We start from the raw sequence: 11,554 nt of genomic DNA, 5'->3' as shown, positions 1-11,554 counted from the left end.
TAGGAAAACTGTGATTTTGGTGGTAGTGAACCGCTTCAGCAAGATGGCTCACTTTGTACCATTATCAGGTTTGCCCAATGCGAAAACTCTCACTCAGGTTTTTATTGATAACATTGTGAAATTACATGGCATTCCCTCTGATGTGGTGTCTGATAGGGGGATGCAATTTGTTTCCAGGTTTTGGAGGGAGTTTTGTTCTCATCTGGGTATTGTTGTCTTTTTCTTCAGCTTTTCATCCTCAGTCGAATGGTCAAACTGAGCGCACTAACCAAAACCTGGAGACCTATTTGAGGTGTTTTGTCGCTGAGAATCAGGATGAGTGGTCCTCGGTCTTGTCTTTAGCTCAGTTTGCCTTGAATAACCGTAGGCAGGAGTCAACTGATAAGTCACAATTTTTTGGCGCATATGGTTTTCACCCTCAGTTTGTTACTTTTTCTGGGACTGAATCTTCTGGGATACCGGAAGAGGAGAGATTCTTTTCCTCTTTGTCATCCATCTGGCGGAAGATTCAAGTTAATAAAAAAAAGAAATGGGTGAAAGATATAAACGGATGGCTGACAAGAGACGTATGACTGGTCCGGACCTGTGTGTGGGTGATTCGGTGTGGTTGTCCACTAAAAACATTAAGCTGAAGGTGCCCTCTTGGAAATTGGGTCCAAAATTTATTGGCCCTTACAAAATCTCGGCATTGTCAATCTGGTGGCGTTTCGTCTGGAACTTCCGCAGGCCTGGAAGATCCATAATGTGTTTCACAGGTCCTTGTTGAAGAAATATGTGGAACCTGCGGAACAATCTCTTTTGCCTCCTCCTCCTGTTTTGGTTGATGGTAATCTGGAGTTTCAGATCTCTAGAATTCTCAACTCAAGTATTCTTCGGGGTTCACTTTAGTACCTGGTGCATTGGAGGGGATACGGTCCCGAGGAAAGAATGTGGGTTCCGGCTACTGATGTTAATACTAGCCGCCTTGTCAATACCCGGATAAAGTTGGACCTGGTTGTCCGGAGGTCACCCGTAGAGGTACTGTCACGCCCTGCCCTGTGGGTGTTCTGAAGAGATCTGTCAGAGTTGCTTCACGTGACTCCATCTGACAGTTTGTTTTGTTGTGGGTTTCAACTGAATCCCACCTCCTCCCAGGTGTTGTTCTTTAGGTAATTGGTGAGGCTATTTATTCCTCCCTCTCCCTATAGCCTTTGCGGGTTATAGTTCTGCCTTGTGTGAGCTCTGGAAGTTTGGTGGATCATCCGCTCCAACACATCTCTAGATAAGTCCTTTTCCCCTTTTCCTTCTGTGTCTGTTTTTACTAGGCCTCTAGGGTGACGCTAGCTCCTTCGGTTGTTGAAGGAGCTGGGTGTCTCTTTCCCTCTTCCCTACAGCTAACTGTTTGGTTCAGTGTGTTATGGTCTTAGGTACGTGGGCATGTGCATATCTACCATCGAGATATGCACATGGGCATAGCAGCTTAGGGAAAGTGTTTGAGGGATTGCTTGGAGGTGACCTCTTTGTTCCCTAGCATTTGGGGCCTAGTCAGTTGTTTTGTTTGACTTATCGTGTTCTGTTTCCTTCCCTTATCTTACCTACTGTGACAACGGTGTTATGAACCCCAAAATTTGGTTTTATGTCACTGACACAATTAACGAACTCTCCTATAACAGTAAGACAGATGCAAAGACGGTGTTTTGAACCCCCAAAAAATTTTTGGGTCACTGACACAATTAACAAACTGATGAACTCTCCTATAATAGTAAGACAGATGGGGGGGCGTGGCCAACTGCCGACATGAGCGCACGCACTTGAGCTCTGCTCCGTACCCCGATCTAAATCCTTCAGCATCCTGACACCCTGGCTACACAGAAAGACGAGTGGCAAGTGCAGAGGAGGAAGAGGAAACCTGGGAAGACAGACATGGGCCCCAGTAAGGCACAATCTGCGGCTGAAAAGCTTAAAGAGTATGTTCGGCAGGAGGCCCAAATGGCGCCGGCGGCTCTGCTACGCCACGGGCGGCGGTGACAAGAGGCCAAGCAGCGCTGCAGACAGAGGCGGAGGGAGCGGAAGAACCGGAGGTAACGCTCAAAGATGTTTCTCATCAGCTCCTCGCTGCAATCTCCACCTGCCAGACGTCCCTTACCTGTAAAATCGAGGAGGTGAAGGTGGATTTGGGCCTACTCAGACAGGATGTGCAGCAGCTCAGAGAGCGTGTGCGTCACACGGAGGACAGGGTCTCTGCCCTGGAGGACTTCACAAGGCCCCTGACAGGCAGAATACAGGCTGTGGAGAGGTCTGTGGGCCTATGGCAGCAAAAATGCGACGACCTTGAGAACAGGGCCAGGCGCAACAACGTCAGGATCCTGGGGTTACCTGAGAGAGCGGAGGGCTCGGACCCAGCTACTTTCCTGGAACTCTGGTTCAAGGCACAGTTCCCTGATGCGCCATTTTCTGGTGCCTATGCAGTTGAGCGGGCTCACCGAGTCCCCGCCAGACCTCCCCCTCCTGGAGCTCCCCCAAGGCCCTTGCTGGCGAGGCTGCTTAATTGGAAGGACAGAGATCTAATCCTGGGGCAAGCGAGAAACAAGAGAGAAATCAAACATGATGGAGTGAATATATCACTGTTTCCTGACTTCTCAGCTGAGCTCCAAAAGAAGAGGGCCACTTTCATCTCTATTAAGCGGCGTCTTCGTGATATGAATCTGCAGTATTCCATGGCTTACCCGGCGCGCCTTAGAGTGGTAGATGGAGAGAAGACGGTCTTCTTTGTGGATCCTAAGGAGGCGGAGGAATGGGTCTCCAAAAGGCCAAGTCGTCCTGAACCGCGCTGAGGACCATACATCTAGGACAGCTGCAGGTCCCCTGAGCGGTAATGTTGGGCTTCCACAGGCATCTAAGACTTTGACTCCCTAGCGTGGTTTATGGAGTGGCCCTGAGATGCTCATAATTGCGGAAATGTTATCTGAGATCCACTCCTATACATATGTCGATATTACTGTGGTTGTCCCCTCCATTTTGTTTTTCTCCCTGTCCTTGATACCTGATCCCCCCCTCTCCATGCTCCCCTTCTCCTCCTAGTCTTTTGACTTTGCAAATTGCTATGATCAGTGGTGTCTCATTGATATGGGGTTGGGCGGATACCTGCATAGGTTTGTCACCTTAATGTACTATGCAGGTCCCCGTGACAACAGCCACGATGCGTGATGACAGAGATGTCGTCGACTATGGAGTTATCCACTCATTTGTTATCATGTTATTATGTTATAGAAGGTTCATACTGTTAAAGGCATGGTATGTAAAGCATGGTGGGATATCAAGGCGAGTATGCATGAGAAGGTCCGATGTCAGCAGACACGGTTTAAATGTTGGAGGATGGCTGAATTGCAAGGAGAGTGAATCATTAAGTCGAGATGGCTGATTTTAAGGTTATGTCATGGAATGTGAGGGGTCTGGGTAGTCCGAGAAAAAGGATCTCTGTATTCTCTCATATCAGACAGTACGGCCCTCACATTCTGGGCTTGCAAGAAACCCATTTGATTCCAGAGACAGGGAACAGGATTAAGAAACCCTGGGTTCAATGGTCAATAAATGCTTATGGGTCTACACACTCTAGAGGGGTTGCCCTGCTTGTTCACAGGAACATCAGGTGGGAGGTCCAACATTTGGTTGTGGATCCTGAAGGTCAATATATTTTGGTATATGCTTTTATCAACTGCGCTCCATATGTGGTAGTAAATATCTACAACCCCCCCCCCCAGCTACTATAACTATACTTCAGGTGGTGATGGGATTTATGGCGCAATACCCCAATGCCAAATTTCTTTGCATGGGAGACTTCAACCTAGTGATGCATGAGGATTTGGACAGGTTTCGTCCAGAAGGGAGAGTGGGTAATCACACTCAGAGTGACACTAATATAGCTAGAGTTGCGTCTGAACTTGGGTGGCTAGATATGTGGAGGCTATGTTACCCCCTTCGGAGGGAATATTCCTGCTTCACCCCGGCCAGGGGCGCCCTGTCCAGAATAGATTATATATTTGGAAATGCGGCTGTGTATACGGATCTTGGCAACATTGAATATGGATCACAGGGCCCCTCGGATCATGCTCCGGTCCTGGCCCAGTTTACTCTGTATAGTGGCGTCAAGCAGAGTGTCAAGATGCGCGTGCACCCTTTCTGGTTGTCTCTGATGTCCTCTCATGACAGAGTCCCTGATCAACTCCAGGTATTCCTTGCAATGCAGGATGAGATGACAGATGGACTGCTTCTCTGGGAGACGTTAAAGGCCTATCTGAGGGGGTGTCTTAAGTCATCCATATCATATATTAAAAGGGAATCTGCGCGCAAGGAATTAGAGCTGCACTCCAGCTGTAAGGTAGCTGAGAACTCCTTCAGGTTAGACCCCTCTGAAGTGAATAGGCAGGACTGGATGTTAAAAGGCAGGTTGTACATGACGCACCTCAGGGAAAAGAGTGAACGCAAACTGTTCTTTCTAAAGCAACAGAACTTTGAGCTGGGCAGCCAGGCAGGTAAACTATTGGCCCACGTTGTGCGCAACAATAATATGTCTCCCCCGGTCATTAGAATAAAGGACACAGCTGGGATGGTAGTCGAATCAGTGGGTGACATACTGAATAGATTCAAAGGTTTTTATCAGGATCTATACAGATCGGCGGCTCAATACTCTGATCAAGAGTTGGAAGCTTATCTGGGGCAGGTCACACATCCGCAGCTTGGCGAGGAGGATAGAATTTTACTGGAGGCTGATATTACGCTAGAGGAAATTCAGATGGCAATGGCGGAGCTGCCTACTGGTAAAGCACCTGGCCCAGACGGGATCCCAGTAGAAGTTTACAAAAAATATGCAGAAGAGCTAGGACCCGAGCTTCTTAAAATGTATCAGGCGGCACAGCAGAGAGGTAGACTCCCGGATTCGATGTACGACGCCACCATAGTGGTTATTTTGAAGCCAGACAAGGATCCTTTGGAATGCGGGTCATATAGGCCGATATCACTCCTAAACCTTGATTATAAAATACTCACGAGATTGCTTGCCTCCAGGCTAAATAAGGTCATTGCCACAGTCATACACAAAGACCAGTCTGGGTTCATACCGGGACGATCGACGTCTGACAACATCAGAAGGGCGCAGGTCATGGCACAGGTGGGAGTGGCAGGGGATAAGCATTGGGCCTTGGCATCTCTGGATACTGCCAAGGCCTTTGACTCTGTGGAATGGGTGTACCTACTGGAAGTACTACGCTGCTTTGGCTTTGGCCCTAAATTTATTGAGTGGGTGGAGATTTTGTATCGCCTCCCCAAGGCTAATGTACTTGTAAATGGATCAATATCTGACTCCTTTACTCTTCACAGAGGAACCAGGCAAGGCTGCCCTCTGTCACCACTCTTGTTTGCCATTGCCATAGAGCACCTTGCTTTAAGGATTCGACAAGATCAGATCTTCAAGGGAATATCCATGGGCGAGAGAATGGACAAAGTTGGATTATATGCGGATGATCTCCTTCTCTTTATGGACGAACCTGAGACAACACTCCCTAGAGCAATTGACATAATTAGCAAGTTCGGAGAGTTCTCGGGTTTACACATAAATTGGACGAAATCAGCACTTATGCCTCTGTGGATACACACGTGGCCACCTCAGTATTGCAATCTGCCAGTAGTAGATTTCTTCAAATATTTAGGGGTTGTTATCACTAGGGACCCCCAGTTAGCGTACTCCCTGAATATTGCACCCCTGGAGTCCATGTTCATGGATAAATTCAGGACATGGAGGACCTTGCCACTCTCTATTATGGGAAGATTAAATTTGGTCAAGATGGCTCTCTTGCCCAAAGGGTTGTATTTGCTGGCGCATGCGTCTACCCCGATATCGCAGGGATTCTTTGCTCGCATTCATTCGTTAGTGACTAAATTTGTGTGGGGGGAATCCAGGCGAAAGCTGCCCCTTCAGGTCCTACAGAGGCCCAAGCTAGAAGGTGGCGCTTCTTTACCTGATTTTTTCCTTTATTATCTAGCTGGACAGCTGAAACTTCTTTCCCCCTGGGTCCAGGCAACTGATCTACCTAATGCAGAATACTACCTTAGGGAGTATCTAGGATTATCCTCTCTATGGCCTGTGTTGGAGGGGCCGAGGTTTATTTCCATGCGCTTGCTCCCTATTCATAGAATGGCCCATCAGGTATGGAATGCTGCGAAAATGAGGTCGTTTAAAGACATCCCAGATGACATCCCGTTATGGGATAATCCCATGTTTGCTCACTTAAAAGATTTAGAGGGTGCTAGATGGTGGCAGGCGCAGGGAATCCGCAAACTGAACGACTTATATGCTGAGAGTAATCTATGTTCCTCCTCTCAGCTGCAGGAGAGGTTTGAATTACCTCGCTCATTCTTCTTTAGATACCTGCAGCTGAGACATGCGCTAACGGCACAGTTCGCAGCAGGTGGCCGGAAAATTTCTAATTACCCTCTGATAGGAGTTCTCAGATCACAGGGCCCGAAGGGTATTATCTCTGCACTCTATACACATTTGCTTAATAACCGCACGCTGATGAATCCCCTTGCTGTTGAGGAGAAATGGAGAAACTCCATCCCTTCCCTATCAGCTGACGATTGGAATGAAGCGCTGCTGTCCCCAGTGAGGGTTTCTCCGTCAGTAACTAATAGGCTGATTCAGTTGTTTATCCTGCATAGGAGTTATCTTACACCTGTTCGCCTGCAGAAAATGGGGAGACTGTCACACAGTAGGTGTCATAGGTGCCATCAGGAGGGAGCGGATTTCTGGCATCTCATGTGGGACTGCTCATATTTGAAGAGCTTTTGGGCAGCAGTGATAGGAGTGTTGTCTGCTATAGTTCCAAATGCGGTGCCGCTGTGCCCAAAGAGCTGTATACTTGGTATCCTGGATGAGGAGGATTGGGGCCATCATCACAGAATTTTCTTGAGCGAAACCTTATTCTTTGCCAGAAAAGCTGTTGCCCTGAGATGGATGGATGATAGAGTGCCTACGGTGGGTCAATGGAAGTTGCTGGTTAATCAGGCTGTTAGTATGGAAAAGGTTATATTTATCCATAGGAAGTGCCCGCAAAAGTTTGATAAAGTGTGGGGCGAATGGTGTGCATCCCCTCTGACTGTGCATAATGCTTGTATGTATTCTGTAACCGATGTATAATGCCATGCTAACATGTATATTGAGGCTAGATCTCCTCCTTCGCTCTCCCTCCAGAAGTCATTTGATTATGTAAATTTTTATGCTGTATCGGATTTAAATGCAGAACTGTCAAGCACTGCAGTGCCTGCACTATATCTCCTGCGTGAGATATTCCCTGAATGTATTAATCCTTGTCTACTCTAAAAATGTAACATGCCTTTCTTGTTAAATTTCAATAAAACGAGTTTAAAAAAATAGTAAGACAGATGCAAAGGCTGTGTTATGAACCCCCAAAAATGGCCTTATGTCACTGACACAACTAAAAGATTGATCAACTTTCCTATTACAGTTACACGGATGCAACAGTGGACTTCAGGACCCCAAAAATGGTTTCCAGAGATGACCAATAGAATTCACTGCTGAATGTATTATAGCTATAGTTATAGTCCAAAAAGGTGTATATATATATAGCAAATCGGTATTGCTTATAAGATAGATTAGTAGTCGCTGTTATGAGGGCTGACTACCACAATACACTACTAGATGGATTAAAGGTACATTCAGGATTTGCAAATTTATATCACAAAGCCTAAGTCAAAAAGTAAGTTGCCTCACCAATGACCTCTCACTTATTCTGGATAACAATCACATGGCCTCAGAAGTAGTATAGATGTTATTAGACAAGACATCTAATACACCGATCCATAAGTATATAGTTGTCTTAATGTCAATTCAATGCAGACCATATAGCCATGAAAACCAATATGGGATTAGTCACCCCAGAACTGTATTGTACACACAATAAGCCAGTTCACAAGTATAACACACGATATGTGAAGAGGATGCTAGTGGAGCCAGCGATACTTGCGTGCCCAGGAAATGAAGAGGGAAGGAGGGGGGGTACCTTAGATGTCCTCTGATGTCAGATGGCAGTTGCTCTATCTACTTGACATCTCAGCCACAGTCTGCGCTCTGGGACACTGATATCTCTGCACAGACCGCCCCATGACATCGGAGGACATCTAAGGAATCCCCCTCCTTCCCAATTCATTTCCTGGGCACGCAAGTATCGCTGGCTCCACTAGCATCCTCTTCACATTCCGTGTGTTATACTTGTACACTGGCTTATTGTGTGTACAATACAGGTCTGGGATGACTAATTCCATATTGGTTTTCATGGCTATATGGTCTGCATTGAATTGACATTCAGACAACTATATACTTATGGATCGGTGTATTAGATGTCTTGTCTAATAACATCTATACTACTTCTGAGGCCATGTGATTGTTATCCAGAATAAGTGAGAGGTCATTGGTGAAGCAATTAACTTTAAATTTGCACATCCTGAATGTACTTATAATCCATCTAGTAGTGTATTATGGTAGTCATGCCTCATAACAACGACTACTAATCTATCTTATAAGCAATACCGATTTGATATATATATATATATATATATATATATATATACATATACACTCACCTAAAGAATTATTAGGAACACCATACTAATACGGAGTTGGACCCCATTTTGCCTTCAGAACTGCCTTAATTCTACGTGGCATTGATTCAACAAGGTGCTGATAGCATTCTTTAGAAATCTTGGCCCATAATGATAGGATAGCATCTTTCAGTTGATGGAGATTTGAGGGATGCACATCCAGGGCACGAAGCTCCCGTTCCACCACATCCCAAAGATGCTCTATTGGGTTGAGATCTGGTGACTGTGGGGGCCATTTTAGTACAGTGAACTCATTGTTATGTTCAAGAAACCAATTTGAAATGATTCAAGCTTTGTGACATGGTGCATTATCCTGCTGGAAGTAGCCATCAGAGGATGGATACATGTTCTCATTCTGTTTACGCCAAATTTGGACTCTACCATTTGAATGTCTCAACAGAAATCGAGACTCATCAGACCAGGCAACATTTTTCCAGTCTTCAACAGTCCAATTTTGGTGAGCTCGTGCAAATTGTAGCCTCTTTTTCCTATTTGTAGTGGAGATGAGTGGTACCCGGTGGGGTCTTCTGCTGTTGTAGCCCATCTGCCTCAAGGTTGTGCGTGTTGTGGCTTCACAAATGCTTTGCTGCATACCTCGGTTGTAACGAGTGGTTATTTCAGTCAACGTTGCTCTTCTATCAGCTTGAATCAGTCGGCCCATTCTCCTCTGACCTCTAGCATCCACAAGGCATTTTTGCCCACAGGACTGACGCATACTGGATGTTTTTCCCTTTTCACACCATTCTTTGTAAACCCTAGAAATGGTTGTGCGTGAAAATCCCAGTAGCTGAGCAGATTGTGAAATACTCAGACCGGCCCGTCTGGCACCAACAACTATGCCACGCTCAAAATTGCTTAAATCACCTTTCTTTCCCATTCTGACATTCAGTTTGGAGTTCAGGAGATTGTCTTGACCAGGACCACACCCCTAAATGCATTGAAGCAACTGCCATGTGATTGGTTGACTAGATAATCGCATTGATGAGAAATAGAACAGGTGTTCCTAATAATTCTTTAGGTGAGTGTATATATATATATACAGTACAGACCAAAAGTTTGAACACACATTCTCATTCAAAGAGTTTTCTTTATTTTCATGACTATGAAGGCATCAAAACTATGAATTAACACATGTGGAATTATATACATAACAAACAAGTATGAAACAACTGAAAATATGTCATATTCTAGGTTCTTCAAAGTAGCCACCTTTTTGCTTTGATTACTGCTTTGCACACTCTTGGCATTCTCTTGATGAGCTTCAAGAGGTAGTCCCCTGAAATGGTCTTCCAACAGTCTTGAAGGAGTTCCCAGAGATGCTTAGCACTTGTTGGCCTTTTTGCCTTCACTCTGCGGTCCTGCTCACCCCAAACCATCTCGATTGGGTTCAGGTCCGGTGACTGAGGAGGCCAGGTCATCTGGCGCAGCACCCCATCACTCTCCTTCATGATCAAATAGCCCTTACTTTCAAAGTTTTCCCAATTTTTCGGCTGACTGACTGACCTTCAATTCTTAAAGTAATGATGGCCACTCATTTTTCTTTACTTAGCTTCTTTTTTTTTGCCATAATACAAATTCTAACAGTCTATTCAGTAGGACTATCAGCTGTGTATCCACCTGACTTCTCCTCAACGCAACTGATCGTCCCAACCCCATTTATAAGGCAAGAAATCCCACTTATTAAACCTGACAGGGCACACCTGTGAAGTGAAAACCATTTCAGGGGTCTACCTCTTGAAGCTCATCAAGAGAATGCCAAGAGTGTGCAAAGCAGTAATCAAAGCAAAAGGTGGCTACTTTGAAGAACCTAGAATATGACATATTTTCAGTTGTTTCACACTTGTTTGTTATGTATATAATTCCACATGTGTTAATTCATAGTTTTGATGCCTTCAGTGTGAATCTACAATTTTCATAGTCATGAAAATAAAGAAAACTCTTTGAATAAGAAGGTGTGTCCAAACTTTTGGTCTGTACTGTATATATATACCGTATTTTTCGCCCCATAAGACGCACTTTCCCCCCCCTAAAAGTGGGGGAAGAATGCCCCTGCGTCTTATGGGGCGAATGCTGCCATTTTACATCGCAGACTGAGATGTATCAGCTGGAGGGGGAGGGAGGAGGGGCTGGTGTCATGCAAATGCGGCGGGGCTGGTGAGGTCACTGTACCTTGGCCCGCCGTTCACTCACTGCTTTATTGACTAAACCTTTTATATTAATAACCTTAATTTAAGTTCCGATCCCCAGCCCCATCTGTACTACTTACTAAATGTCCTGTAGCAGGCAGAGCAGGGCGGGCGGCCAGCCGGAACTCACTGATGTCACGTGCCTGCGCCGCCTACTTCATTCATAAAGTAGGCGGCGCAGGCACGTCACGTGACATCAGTGAGTTCCATTTGCATGCCACCGGCCCCTCCTCCCTCCCCCTCCCACATGTTTAGCTCAGGTATATTAGTGCATCTGTGGGTGCCACTATTATGGGGTGGAGGATATGTGGATGGCACTGTTATGGGGTGGGGGATCTGTGGGTGACACATATATAGCAGTGCCATCCACAGAACCACCCCCCATAACAGTGCCATCCACAGATCCCCCTCCATAACAGTGCCATCCACAGATCACCCCCCATAACAGTGGCCCCCTCAGATCCCCCCATAACAGTGGCCCCCTCAGATCCCCCCATAACAGTGCCAACCACAGATCCCCCATAACAGTGCCACCCACAGATCCCCCATAACAGTGCCACCCACAGATCCCCCATAACAGTGCCACCCACAGATCCCCCCATAACCGTGCCATCCACAGATCCCCCATAACAGTGCCACCCACAGATCCCCCATAGTAGTGTCATACACAGACCACCATTAGTTCAAAACCCACCAAAAGCACACCTTTTGGTTAA

The 11,554-nt window shown here is 46.1% G+C and overlaps 1 protein-coding gene across 1 annotated transcript in view; it reads left to right on the top strand.

Annotated features, from left to right (window-relative positions):
* LOC120977379 (adrenodoxin-like) overlaps window positions 1-11,554 on the top strand; it is a 410,960-nt gene that overhangs the window by 55,607 nt on the left and 343,799 nt on the right. The gene's annotated exons all lie outside the window — the stretch shown is intronic.

Source organism: Bufo bufo, chromosome 8 (genome assembly GCF_905171765.1).
Source record: "Bufo bufo chromosome 8, aBufBuf1.1, whole genome shotgun sequence".
NCBI lineage: Eukaryota > Metazoa > Chordata > Amphibia > Anura > Bufonidae > Bufo > Bufo bufo.
Note: the sequence above shows the minus strand (reverse complement) of the source record. Positions and strands in the feature narration are given on the sequence as shown.